Source organism: Canis aureus, chromosome 17 (genome assembly GCF_053574225.1).
Source record: "Canis aureus isolate CA01 chromosome 17, VMU_Caureus_v.1.0, whole genome shotgun sequence".
Lineage (NCBI taxonomy): Eukaryota > Metazoa > Chordata > Mammalia > Carnivora > Canidae > Canis > Canis aureus.
In genome coordinates, this window is record NC_135627.1 from 42,777,497 (window position 1) to 42,790,414 (window position 12,918).

The 12,918-nt window shown below is 34.7% G+C and overlaps 1 protein-coding gene and 1 pseudogene across 2 annotated transcripts in view; one reads left to right on the forward strand and one right to left on the reverse strand.

The window, feature by feature from the left end:
* Positions 1 to 12,918, reverse strand: part of LOC144287938 (uncharacterized) — a 388,349-nt gene that overhangs the window by 59,414 nt on the left and 316,017 nt on the right. The gene's annotated exons all lie outside the window — the stretch shown is intronic.
* LOC144287545 (ATP synthase peripheral stalk subunit F6, mitochondrial pseudogene) lies at positions 9,907 to 10,407 on the forward strand (annotated as a pseudogene).

Here is a 12,918-nt window from a genome sequence, read left to right on the forward strand (position 1 = left end):
ACTGGGAAAGAAAGAAGAAAGGAAAGAAAGAAAGAAGAAAAAGAAAGAAAGAAAGAAAGAAAGAAAGAAAGAAAGAAAGAAAGAAAGAAAGAAAAAAGAAAGAAAGAAAGAAAGAAAGAAAGAAAGAAAGAAAAGAAAGAAAGAAAAGAAAGAACGAAAGAAAGAAAGAAAGAAAGAAAGAAAGAAAGAAAGAAAGAAAGAAAGAAACTAACTGAACCAGTGGCCACTCAGTGATGTGTCCCACAGAACTAAATTATATGGGTTTGAAAAGCAAGGGGTGGAAGAAAATGGGATGGGCTTTTCTTACCAATATTCCAGTGACCTATTTATAGAATGTATGTTTTATGTTCCCATAGCTTTAGGCTCTGCTGAGTTAAGGGGCCAATTCCTGGAGCAGTTGTTGGTATTACCAAAAAGGGATAGAATATGGGTGAAACAAACACTGCCACATAGAATCCTCATGCTGCCATACCAAGAGGGAAAAAAAGGTCACTTTATCAATGGAGGGACATGTCTGGTCATCAGGAGGAGCTAGGATGGTTGATACACAATGTGGGTAGGGGAAAGTGTATTGGAAATCTATGTTATACTATGGAGTGTTTCTCACTCCTTTAGAGTGTTAAGAGTGGCCAGGGCCATTTAAACAGGCATGAAGGTCTGGATCACCCCACCTTGCAAGTGAATTAGATTGACACATTGAATGAGAGTATGGAAATCTACAACAGGTAGTGTGGAAAGGAGATTAATAAAGATGAATTCCAGCTTAGAGACCAGCTGCCAGAGTGGACACTTTCACTTAGAGTTGGGATGAAAATATCTCAAAAAGTAAGCAGTATTAGAAATTAAATCACAATTTGTTCCTTGCTGACAATTTTTAGAAGAGTCTGTTCTTAGCAGAAGGAATGTGAACAAATATAAAACAAACTAAAAATAAAATGCCATTTGATAGGAGTAAGAATAAATAAGAATAAATATGTAAGTACATCAAAAAAGTGTTTAAACTCTCCTATTAAAAGAAAAATACTTTCAAGTCATAATTTTACAAATACATATGTTATTTAGAAGTTAAAAGATAATGAAACAAATGTTAAAAATAGTTATGTGCAAACAGACAATATAATTTAAGTCATAATACTCTAATTGCATAAAAGGATTGCTAATTTTGATGAAAATGCAGTCTATAATTAATGTCATAATCTTTTTATAAAAACATGTCAAACATTTAAAAAACTGAAAAAACCCATTAAACATCATTTAGATTAAATAACTGTTAATGTGTCATTGTATTTGCTTTAAATCTTTATTTTTAAATCAACATTTGCAGATTAAAAACAGCCCCTTTGTATCTGTCTGCTCCTACACTATAAATAACATTATTAATCAATTATTTTACTAATCATTTATGACCATTATTTTTTATTTTATATGTATATATATATATATATATATATATATGGGCATATTTATCAATTACAACATATTGATTTGCATACTTATTTTTCTTCCAGAATTTATAATACAACTTTCACCATTATACATCTGGCTATTTTTACTTAATTATTTTTTTGAGGTTTATACAAAAGTTTATTCACTTCAATAGCCTTGAAATATTTCAGTGCTTGAAGAGACATTCTACCCAAGGGTATGGAGGAAACATGGCTCTGACACATTTAAGTTATTGATCAAATTAGCAAAAATGTTTTCCTGTAACTCAATAATCAGAGATTTTCAAAATTGTTTTTATCTGAACACTCGACCAAGGCAGCAGTACACTATCACTTTTTTCTGCATCAGGATATTCTTAACCATCTAACTTTGTACTGATTTATTTGGCAGCATTATTAACCATTTTATCACCCTACTGAACATTGTACTGGCAAACATTCAAGAACAGAAGAAAATAGGTACTATATATATGACTCTATAAGACCTATGAATAATACAATGTAGGAAATAAATCTCAAAAAAAATCCTCTTTATTCAATACATTTTCTGAACTTCTGGTGGTCTCTGGCCTGAGGCCCTTCCCTTTTAGAATGAAATTTACACTGCTACTATTTGCATGCTACCATTAAGAAAGGGTAGCCATTTGTAGATCTCATAGAAAATTTTAAAAGCTTATTTCTAATTGAGGTGTATAACCAGATTTATTTGATTCTGTAAGAGAGTTTTCATCTCAGTTCTGCAATTACACATCTGTATACCCATCACATCCTTTTATTTTTTAAATTTTTTTAACCTCTGGACAGTTTAAAATAAAGGTCACTTATTCTCAAGTTCTTCTGCTAATTACAGTAATTAGTTCTGGCTGTTTATTGTATCAACTACTATTTTTCTTGATAGTAGGTACCATTTTCCTGTTTCTGCATTTGTCTAGTAACTTTTTAATGTACACCTGACATTGTGATTTATATGCTGTAGAGTTTCTAGGTCGGTAGGTTTGATTATCATGTGAAGAGTGTTGCATTTTTCTCTTGCAACTTGTTAAATTATGGGTGAATACCTTGATCTTATGGAACCTTTATAAGAGAGTGGTTATTGTGGTTCTCCCTTTAGTACTAAGGTGAATTCCTTTATACAGGCCTAGAAGTGGCAAATATAGGGTTTAAATGAAGGACAAACATTATATGGTCTCATTCATTTGGGGAATATAAAAAGTGGTGAAAGGGAATAAAGGGGAAAGGAGAAAAATGAGTGGGAAATATCAGAAAAGGAGACAGAACATGAAAGACTCCTAACTCTGGAAAACGAACTAGGGGTGGTGGAAGGGGAGGTGGGCGGGGGGTGGGGGTGACTGGGTGATGGATACTGAGGTGGGCACTTGACGGGATGAGCACTGGCTGTTATTCTATATGTTGGAAAATTGAACACCAATAAAAAATAAATTTATAAAAAAAAAGCCAAAGGGTTTTACCTAGCTCCACTTTCTAGCACGATGAAGCTGTTGAAATTTTTGGCCATCTCTTTTGGCCTGTAGTCAGTGTTGTCGATTGTATATCTTGAATTCTTAGCCTAGTATATAGCTCAGTAGTTCTTAAATGTACATTTTTTTTTGGCAAAGGTCAAGTTTTGAAGGTAGTTTATTCAGAGGTTTTTGGAATACCCTCTCTTGTGGCTCCCTTCATTCTATGATATTATCTTTAATTACCAGTTGCTCTAGCGTCACTGAAGTTTGATTTCTGATTTCTCAACCCAACAACACTTGTTTTCTGTCTGAGCTCTATTTCTTATGAGGAAGAGTCTGCCTTTAGGGAAAAGGAAAAAAAAAAGTGGTTTTCATCCAACATGGCTCATGTTTTAAAAACTGTAATCCTATCTAATATTCCTTCTTACGGAAAAAAATATTCATATATATCAAAAGTTCATGATAAGAAAAGGAAAGAATGATTTCCTCAAAAATATGTTTGAACTATTTGCCATGATGTAACTAGATGCTGAGGAAATAAATTAATAATAAATAACTTACTAACTATTCCCAAGGGCTTTTGGAGTTTAGTTCAGTGACCCTTGAATGCAATTTTGCATATATTACCTGCAATATTTATTTGCATGTCGATAACCAGGCCCCTGCAGAGACTTGGATTCAATTAGAACATGGTGGAGTCTACTAATGTGCATTGTAAATAAGCATTCAAGTTATTCTGGTGCAAGTTTTCTGGGGACAAGTTTCTGATTTAAGAGAGAGAGAGAGAGAAAGAGATCTGGTTAAATCAAATAAGAGGACTGAGATTCCTGAGTGGCAGCAGTTCCCAACTTTACTCAACAACAAATAGGATTTTTCTGTGAGGGCTTTTATAGAATTTCCAGCTGAAACCACATTGTCCAAAAGACATGTGGAATGTCCTGCCCCGTAGGATTGTAATGAATCTCAGCTTGTTTTCACTTGGTGCCCTTTGATTCAGTGTGACCTGAATGTGTGCAGATTGGCTTCAAGACTAAAAGATGAGTTGCTCTGAAATCAAGAGCTATCTGACCAAACTTGACATTTACTGGCATAACTCAATCTTACACTGATATTTGAATGTTCGCCGAATCTCTTACCCTGCTTCTCAAACTGCCTTAAAGGCAGTCTTAAACTATTTCATTTATCAAAGGCTGTATCTCCAAGAGAACAAAAATCAAGCATAGGTCATTTTAATACAAGCACTCAATCAATTTTTCAATTTTAACTTTGACAGACTCAAATGATTTGAGTGATTTTACTCATTCAGAACATTCTCTTTCAGCTCTGTCCAAAGAATTTAACTTATTTTCTGTTTATCTAAATGCCTATTAAAAATTAGTCTATCTACCTGACCACCATCTAACTGTACCTATATATACATTTGGACATATGAGTATCTTTCTCTCATCACCACTGCTTTCGATATCATATTCTGTGTGATTTGGCATCTTATAAATTGATAGAATTTGTATCTATACAGATGTAATAGATACCTATATCCATCTGTATCTATCTATCTATCATCTATCTATCTATCAAGATCTGACTATTCTAACTCTTGTACATACTCTGTGTATCCTGTTTCAGTCTTTTACAATGCTATGTCTCTCTTTATCTGAAGAGAATGCTTTCTGTCTAGACAAGATTACTCCTGATTCTGGATGATATGAAAAGTTTGTCATGAGTGAAATATAACATGAGAAGAAAACTTAATAAATAGAAGGGATAAACTACTTATTTAAGGTAGCATCTTGACTCAGATCATTTTGGCCTTCATGAAGAATCTTATAATTTGTATACAGTTAGTGTCTGAATATTAAATTCTGGCACTACTGAATCAATGTACTCTTTAAGTTTTAAATGTTATACAAAGAGTGAAAATAGTCCCAATTAGAAGAGTGTGCCTTGCCAAAATACAGCAGCATATTGAGTTACCCAGTATAAATACATAAATTTTTATGTACAAGGGAAAGAGTATAAGACTCTTATATACATATATATGATGTTTTACAATTTTGATTGGTTCCTTAAAGTATTTATATTACAGAAGTAAATATTTTCCAGTATTCAATCTGGAAAACTGTTTATATATTCAGATTGTAGAAAATGACTGGAAAATAGCATGTACTCATACTATTTATGTCCATCCATTTTCAATGTACAATAAATATTTGTTTATAATGTAGTATGTTCTAGATACTTGGAATTGGTCACAAAATAAAGGAAAGATCATTCCTCATAGGAAACTTCCATTCTTGGGACACCTGGGTGGTTCAGCGGTTGAGCCTCTGCCTCGGGCTCAGGGTGTGATCCAGAGTACTGGAATTGAGTCCCACATCGGGCTTCCTGCATGGAGCCTGATTCTCCTTCTGCCTATGTCTCTGCCTCTTTCTCTCTCTCTCTATGTCTCTCATGAATAAACAAAATCTTAAAAAAAAAAGAAACTTCCATTCTTATGTGTTGGAGGGATAATAAACAATTAGAAAGATGAATGAGCAAAATTTTTATCATATGGGACTAGGAGAAATGTGGTGTGGAAAAAGAAAAGCAGGCGAAAGAGTCAGGATTTGTGTGTGTGTGTGTGTGTGTGTGTGTGTGTAGGGTTCGGTACTCAAGTGAGCTTGATTAGAAAGTGACATTAAAGCAAAGGCATAAAATTGGTGAGGGATCTGGTCATGCATATATTAAGGGAAGAATGTTTTATAAAGAATATAAGCAGCTTGAAGCTCAAATATGAGTATATGACCTGCTTGAGGAACAGTGAGAAAATCACTGTAGCTTAGATAGAGTAAGCAGTAGTAAGAAATAAATCAGAGAGGGAACTCCTATACAGACCAAATACAATTTGATCATAAGGACTTTACATTTTCTGTGTGACACTGAAGGGATGACAGAGAAAAATACTTGTATCTTAACAACTTATAACCATCTTGGAGTTTAGACTTACACATTTTCTTTTTTTTTAAGATTTTATTTATTTATTCATGAGCAACAGAGAGAGAGAGAGAGAGAGAGAGAGAGGCAGAGACACAGGCAGAGGGAGAAGCAGGCTCCATGCAGGGAGCCCGATGTGGGACTCGATTCGGGGCCTCCAGGATCAGGCCCTGGGCTGAAGGTGGCGCTAAACCGCTGAGCCACCCAGGCTGCCTGAGACTTACACATTTTCAACATGAATCTTACAAAGTGCCTAGTATTGCACAGAATTGAATGCTAATTTCCTATTAAAAGTAGTATTGCACAATAACCTGAAATTTTAAATATTTTGCAATATTGCTCTAGATAAGAAATCTCATTAAACTAAAACCTAACAAGATCTTCAAATAGAAGTAAATCACCAATAACTGATTTAATTTAAAATATTTTTAAGAGGATGGGATTTGTAAGATAACTCCATCACACAGGAAGTTGGGGATGGATATGAAAACATTGAAAATAATTAAAAATATAATGACAAGCAAATATGTTTTGTACATCATGGATTTTATTTTTCCTAAAATCTTATTATAAAATTATTTCTGACAGTCACATTTTGAGGAATTATAAATTGATTTTTGAGGTCTGTGGCCAGGCTGCCTTCTTCTCTCCACTTTCAGAGTCTTTTTATGACTGTATCTGTTCAATTATTTCCAGGTTATTTAGGAGTATTTGGAAGATAAGTGCAGGGAAGAGTGAGTCTATATCAATTTTACCAAAATCGATAGTCTAATTTTGACTTTCTTAAAGTAACTGTAAAATTACCTTCATAGAGGACTCTTTTGCCAAAAATACCACACATATAACTACAGAAGATGGAAATAATTATTACTGAAAACTGTGTACTTCTCATTCACTACGCTTTATTTCTGAAAATCCAGATGATCGTAATGATATAGAAATGTACATGAGGATATAAATTTAACTTAATCTTTTATACCTAGGATATAACAGAGAACTGATGTGAAGTGTTATTGTTATGGCAGTTAGAGAAGATAAAGAGTGAATGTTAGTGTTTCCAGCAGAGGAAAAGTGAAATCGGTTTTCCTAAGTCAAATATATATATTTGCTTCTCAGGGCCTATGACATGGATATTCAGTTCATTCATATGATGGCAATAACAAGGCCTCTGAGGATATAACTTTTTTGATCTCATTTTATTAAATGTCAAAAAGTATAATGTTGAAGGCTCACGTTGAAGGCTCATGTAATGCAATTTACCACCCTCACCTAATCTCTCTCTCTCTCCCTCTCACACACACACAAACACACACACACGCACACACACACATTTTCTAAAGATGCTCTATAAAAGATTTATGGTATCATGCAAGTTTTATATCAGCAAATTCACTAATGGCTTTTACCAGTGAATCCCTCAGGAGTTCTGCTTTTTAAATGTTGAAATACAGCTCTTACACTTCAAAAGAGCAGGAATTTGGTATGAAAGGTTTAAGAGCAAAAAGTGGAATAATATGTTAAAGAAAATCTCGCCATGATAGTTCAAGAAACTTACTCTTCTGCGGTAACTTAAACATGACACAGTTATAATTCAAATTGTATATACAGCAGCTTACCACATGTCAAGAAATATGACTGCACATATGTCTCTTGGTCTCAAAAGAAATTTTTATAATGCTATACAATAATTCTGGCCCGCCAACTTACTTTTATGTTTACACTGAATCAAAACTATCATTTAATTTTTGCATATTCAGAGTCACATTACAGTAGTAAAATACAAAACCAGATTTTCCTCAGGATAGTCTACTTACGATGCTCCAGTTAATAGAAAGAAAAAAAAAAAGGAAGATGATTCTTTAAGTCTTTGAGTCAATGTTGTTTTATATATATATATATATATATATATATATATATATATATATTATATATGTATATTCAATGTGAACATCCAGCATATTTTTTCTAAAGGTTTAACTCATTTCATTTTAAAAGTAAATCTACAAGGTGTATGCTATCAACACCCTCATTTTATTTACTTGTTTTTAAAGATTTCATTTATTTATCTGAGAGAGGGAGAAAGAAAGAAAGAAAGAAAGCATGAGGGGACAGAGGGGCAGAGGGAGAGGGAAAAACAGACCCCCCCTCTGAGCAAGGAGCCCCACATAGGGCTTCATCCCAGGACCCTAGGATTATGACCTGAGCAGAAGGCAGACGCTTAGCCAACTAAGCCACCCAGGTGCCCCAACATCCTCATTCTAAGTATAAAGAAATTGTTGCACAACAATTTTAAATCATGTCTTTGGTCATATAGCTATTAAGTGACAGAGCTGGAAACTGAACCTGCACCCTAACCATCACTCGTAGGTAGTCTATTTACCTTATCTTAATCCTGTTGCTCCAGACCATTACCATATCACAGACACTATTTTTTTAAAAAGATTTTATTTATTTATTCATGAGAGACACAGAGACAGAGAGAGAAGCAGAGACACAGGTAGAGGGAGAAGCAGGCTCCATGCAGGGAGCCCGACATGGGACTCCATCCTGGGTCTCCAGGATCAGGCCCTGGGCTGAAGGTGGCGCTAAACCGCTGAGCCACGGGGGCTGCCCCGACACTTTTTTTTTTTTTTTTTTTTAAATGAGAAATCACAATCTTGTTTTCTTGTATGAAATTCAATTGGATTATTTGCAACTACTTTCGATTATGAACTTCTCAAATAGCTCAATTTCTTTTTACGTTTATGATTACACTTCCATGGGAGTTATCTCACTATTGTATTCTAATAAATGTTCCCTGGTACTGTAAGTATATAAAAGTGTAATGACTTCTCCATTTTCATCTTACTTGATCCTTTCCCCAAAATCCAACATACCATTAGAGATATGCAGACATTTTTAGGTGATCCTTTCAAATTAACTTCTAGTAAACCTTAATTTTACTTGGTATCAAATTTTTAGTATTATTTTATGAGAGCATTATTTAACAGTTATTCACATAATTAGACATTTAATCAATGATTCATTTTTTTAATATTTCTGATACCTTTAAATAGACATCAGGAACATATAGTCTATTAGATAATGTTGGCAAATAAATAACTATAATAGGCTATAATGAGAACTATGAAAAAAGATGGACAAGCTCATATTTAAGAATTTATAGTCCTCATAAAATATATGGAACAACATATATTTGCCTACAGACTAGACATCTAAGTGTTCATCTCTCTGTCAGACCTTCTCTGCCATACACAAACCTGAAAACACACACACAGTTAAATTTCATTTTTTTTCTTTTTTTAAAGATCTTTATTTATTTATTCATGAGAGACACACACACACACAGAGAGAGAGAGAGAGAGAGAGAGAGAGAGAGAGGGGCAGAGACACAGGCAGAGGAAGAAGCAGGCTCCATGCAGAAGCCTGACATGGTACTCGATACCGAGTCTCCACGATCACGCTCTGGGCCAAAGGCAGGCGCCAAACCACTGAGCCACCCAGGGATCCCCAACACAATGAAATTTCAATTAAGACATCATGTTGTGTAATTATAATCATATATTCAGACTATTATTGTTTCTGCATTTCTCTACTACCACTACTAAAATACAATTTAATAATATCTTGCTGTCACATTATTGCAATAACTTCCTGGTTTACTTGCTCCCACACTGTATTCTTAACAATAAACACTGATTCCCATTTCACCCAAATCAAAGTCAAAGTCCTTTCATTGAGTTTCAGAACTCTATATTTCTGATGCCCACTGACTTCCTGATAGTCTCTACTGATACGATTGTCTAACTTGCTCACCCCTTTCCAACTACTCTTTTCCTCCTTATTTTTCCTCAGATACTCCATGCTTGATGATCTTTGCACTGACACATTCCTCTGCCTTGACTGTTCCCTCCCCAGATATTCATATTACTAATTCCTTGAACTTTCCTCAGTTATCTACACAAATATTATGTTGTCTGTCAGTAAGCCCTACAACGAGTTGATCTTTAAAACTGATATGCGGGAGACTCCGGCGGCTCCGCGCTGAGTGCAAGAATCACCATGATTCTTCAGAGGCTCTTCAGGTTCTCCTCTCTCATTCGATCTGCAGTCTCAGTCCTTTTGAGGAGAAACATTGTTGTTACAGCAGTGGCATTTAACAAGGAACTTGATCCTGTACAGAAACTCTTCATGGACAAGATTAGAGAATGTAGAACTAAATGCCAGACATCTGGAGGACCTGTTGATACTGGCCCAGAGTACCAGCAAGACCTGGAGAAGGAGCTTTTTAAGCTTAAGCAAATGTATGGTAAAGCAGACATGAATACGTTCCCTGACTTCAAATTTGAAGATCCCATGAAGTCTTAGCCAAACCCCAGTCCTGAAGAAATAATGTAAAATTTATTTGGCAATTTGTCCTAGATTAGTTGTACAACTGGATCAGAATAAACATGTTTCACAACTGTCAAATGTTCAGAGAACTGTCAAATGTTCTTTTAATTCTGGTTCCAAATAAATTATTTGGTGATGTTGGGTGTACACTTGAGTGTATTGAATTCTGTGTCTCAGCACCAATTTTAAATCCTCCCATTTGGTTATAATGAATCAGGTGGAGACCTTGCATAAATTGGCTACAACTTGCCCATAACCCACCAGACTGTTCTCAGTGTGCAGGACTACCCTTTAGAGGAGACTTACTGCCTGAGCGGAGCCACCCTGACCTAAGGAATGCTTGCTGCAGAGGGGTGTTTATATCTGCTTCCAAAATATGAAGAAATAACTTATAAATATCTTATCATGGCTTTTCCAGGAAACTCAAGTTAGGTTTGAATCTACACAGGAACATCCATTGTATCTCAACTGCCATCTCTTCAAGTGTTAGCTGCTTATACCCTAAGAGCCCAGGTCCCCTCTCTTCCTTTGCAGTTTCTTTTTTTTTTTCCCTTGCAGTTTCTGATCAGTCTATTACTGTGCTCCCCAGGCAGAGAAAGGAAAGCTGAGAGCAAATGGGGGTTCTACAAAGGAATCTCCTTTGAAAGAATAAGCTGTATAGTGGTGTTTTGCCTCAGTGATGGAAGACCCAGCATCAAACACGGAACAGATAGGTGGCATAATAGGCACGTCAAAATTTCAGTTCCAGTAGATGGCTCTTAAGGAAATTATTTTTAAGAAGGAAACTAGCTATGCCTTTTCATGTCTGATAATCTCTGATTTGTGTCAATAAATATTGGATCTTAAACTTTAAAAAAATAAAAAAATAAAATATAAATAAAACTGATATGCTCAGAGTCTGGATGGCTCAGTTGTCTGCCTTTGGCTGAGGTTAAGATCATGATGTGGGGTAGGGATGAGAGTCCTGGGATGGAGCCCTGCAACTGGGTCCCTGTTCAGCTGGGAGCCTGCTTCTCCTTCTCCCATCCTAGCTCTCTCTCTCATTCTCTCTCAAATAAATAAATAAAATCTTTAAAATAAAATAAATTAAAACTGATACCCTCTGAACTTCCACATTCCAAATCTTTTCTTATTCTGAATTATTCTCAGCCAGGAATCTTATGTGCTACTAAAATTGTTAATATCATTATCTACTATGTTTATGCTTTACATTATTTCTACTTCAAACATAATTTTGCTTCTTTAAGACAATTATTTCTGATTGGTTCAATCACTGACATATCTCAAGTCCCTATAGTAATTCTAAGCATACCACACTTGCCCAAAAAATATTGAAGGAAAAATAAATAAATAATTACTCACTCCTTGTGGTAACAGTGGCTGAATAAAATAACCACGCAAAAACTTTTTGAATAACCAAAGATGAAAGAAAAATGGTCTTAAATGGTTTTAGTGAGTGAACAGAGAAGAGGCTCCAATATAAATGGAAAGGAAAAAAGTGGAGTTTTATATTATTTATTTATTTTAAATGAAATTTTAGAGTTAAATGTCCAATATATATATATATATATTTTTTGTCCAATACATTTAAAGAAAAAAATTACTATATGGGCTCAGTGGGAGACTGAAGGTGGCAGAGGAATCTTTAAATATAAAAACAGACCAATTGAAATATCAGAGACAAAAAAAAGGAGATAAATACACACTGAAATACCTATGAAAGAATGTCAAGAAGTTCAACATATCTATAATTGTGGTGCCAGCAGGAGAAAGAGAAAAAAAAGCAAAATATTTGAAGAAGTAATGACAGAAACTTGTCAAAATTTGTGGAAAGTATTGACTTACAGATCCCAGAGGTTCCAATCTAAACACGATGGCTCATCGTTGTCGAAATGCTGACAGTCAAAGAGAAAGAAAATCTTAAAATGAGTCAACAAGAAATAAACTTTACTTAGAGGGAAGCACATTATGATTAATGGCTGATTTTTCATAGAAACAAAGGAGCCCATAGACACTGAAATGACATTTTAAAAATGCGTAAAGAGGAAAATACCCCAAAATACCATAAACCAAGAATTCTATATCTAAATAAACTAGACACACATGTGCACACATACAAGTCCTCTTAATTTATTCAGAAATACATATGATTGTGCTGTTGAATTCATGTGCATATAGATTTGAAATGTATTACATGAAGCAGGAACAAAGGAGCAGAAATGGAAATAAATTCTTGCAAATATTCCATAATTTATCTCAAATAATTGAAGATTAACTTTAATTTGACCAATATATATATAAAATGTGTATTATAAAACCCTAACTAATAGCTAAAAAAATGCAAAGATATGTAGCTTAAAAAGTGAACAAAGGAGGGATGCCTGGGTGGCTCAGTGAGTTAAGCATCTGCCTTTGGCTCAGGTCATGATCTCAAGGTCCTGAGATGGAATCCCCTAGTTGAGCTCTCTGTTCAGCACGGAGCCTACCCCTCTGTATGCTCATGTATGGGGGCATGCACTCTCTCTTAAATAAATACATAAATAATTTGGAAAAAAGTGAACAGAGGAATTAAAATGGAGTAATAAGAAAAAAAAAAAGCTATGAACAGAAGTTGGAAAAAGGACCACAGTAACAACAGACGAGCAATC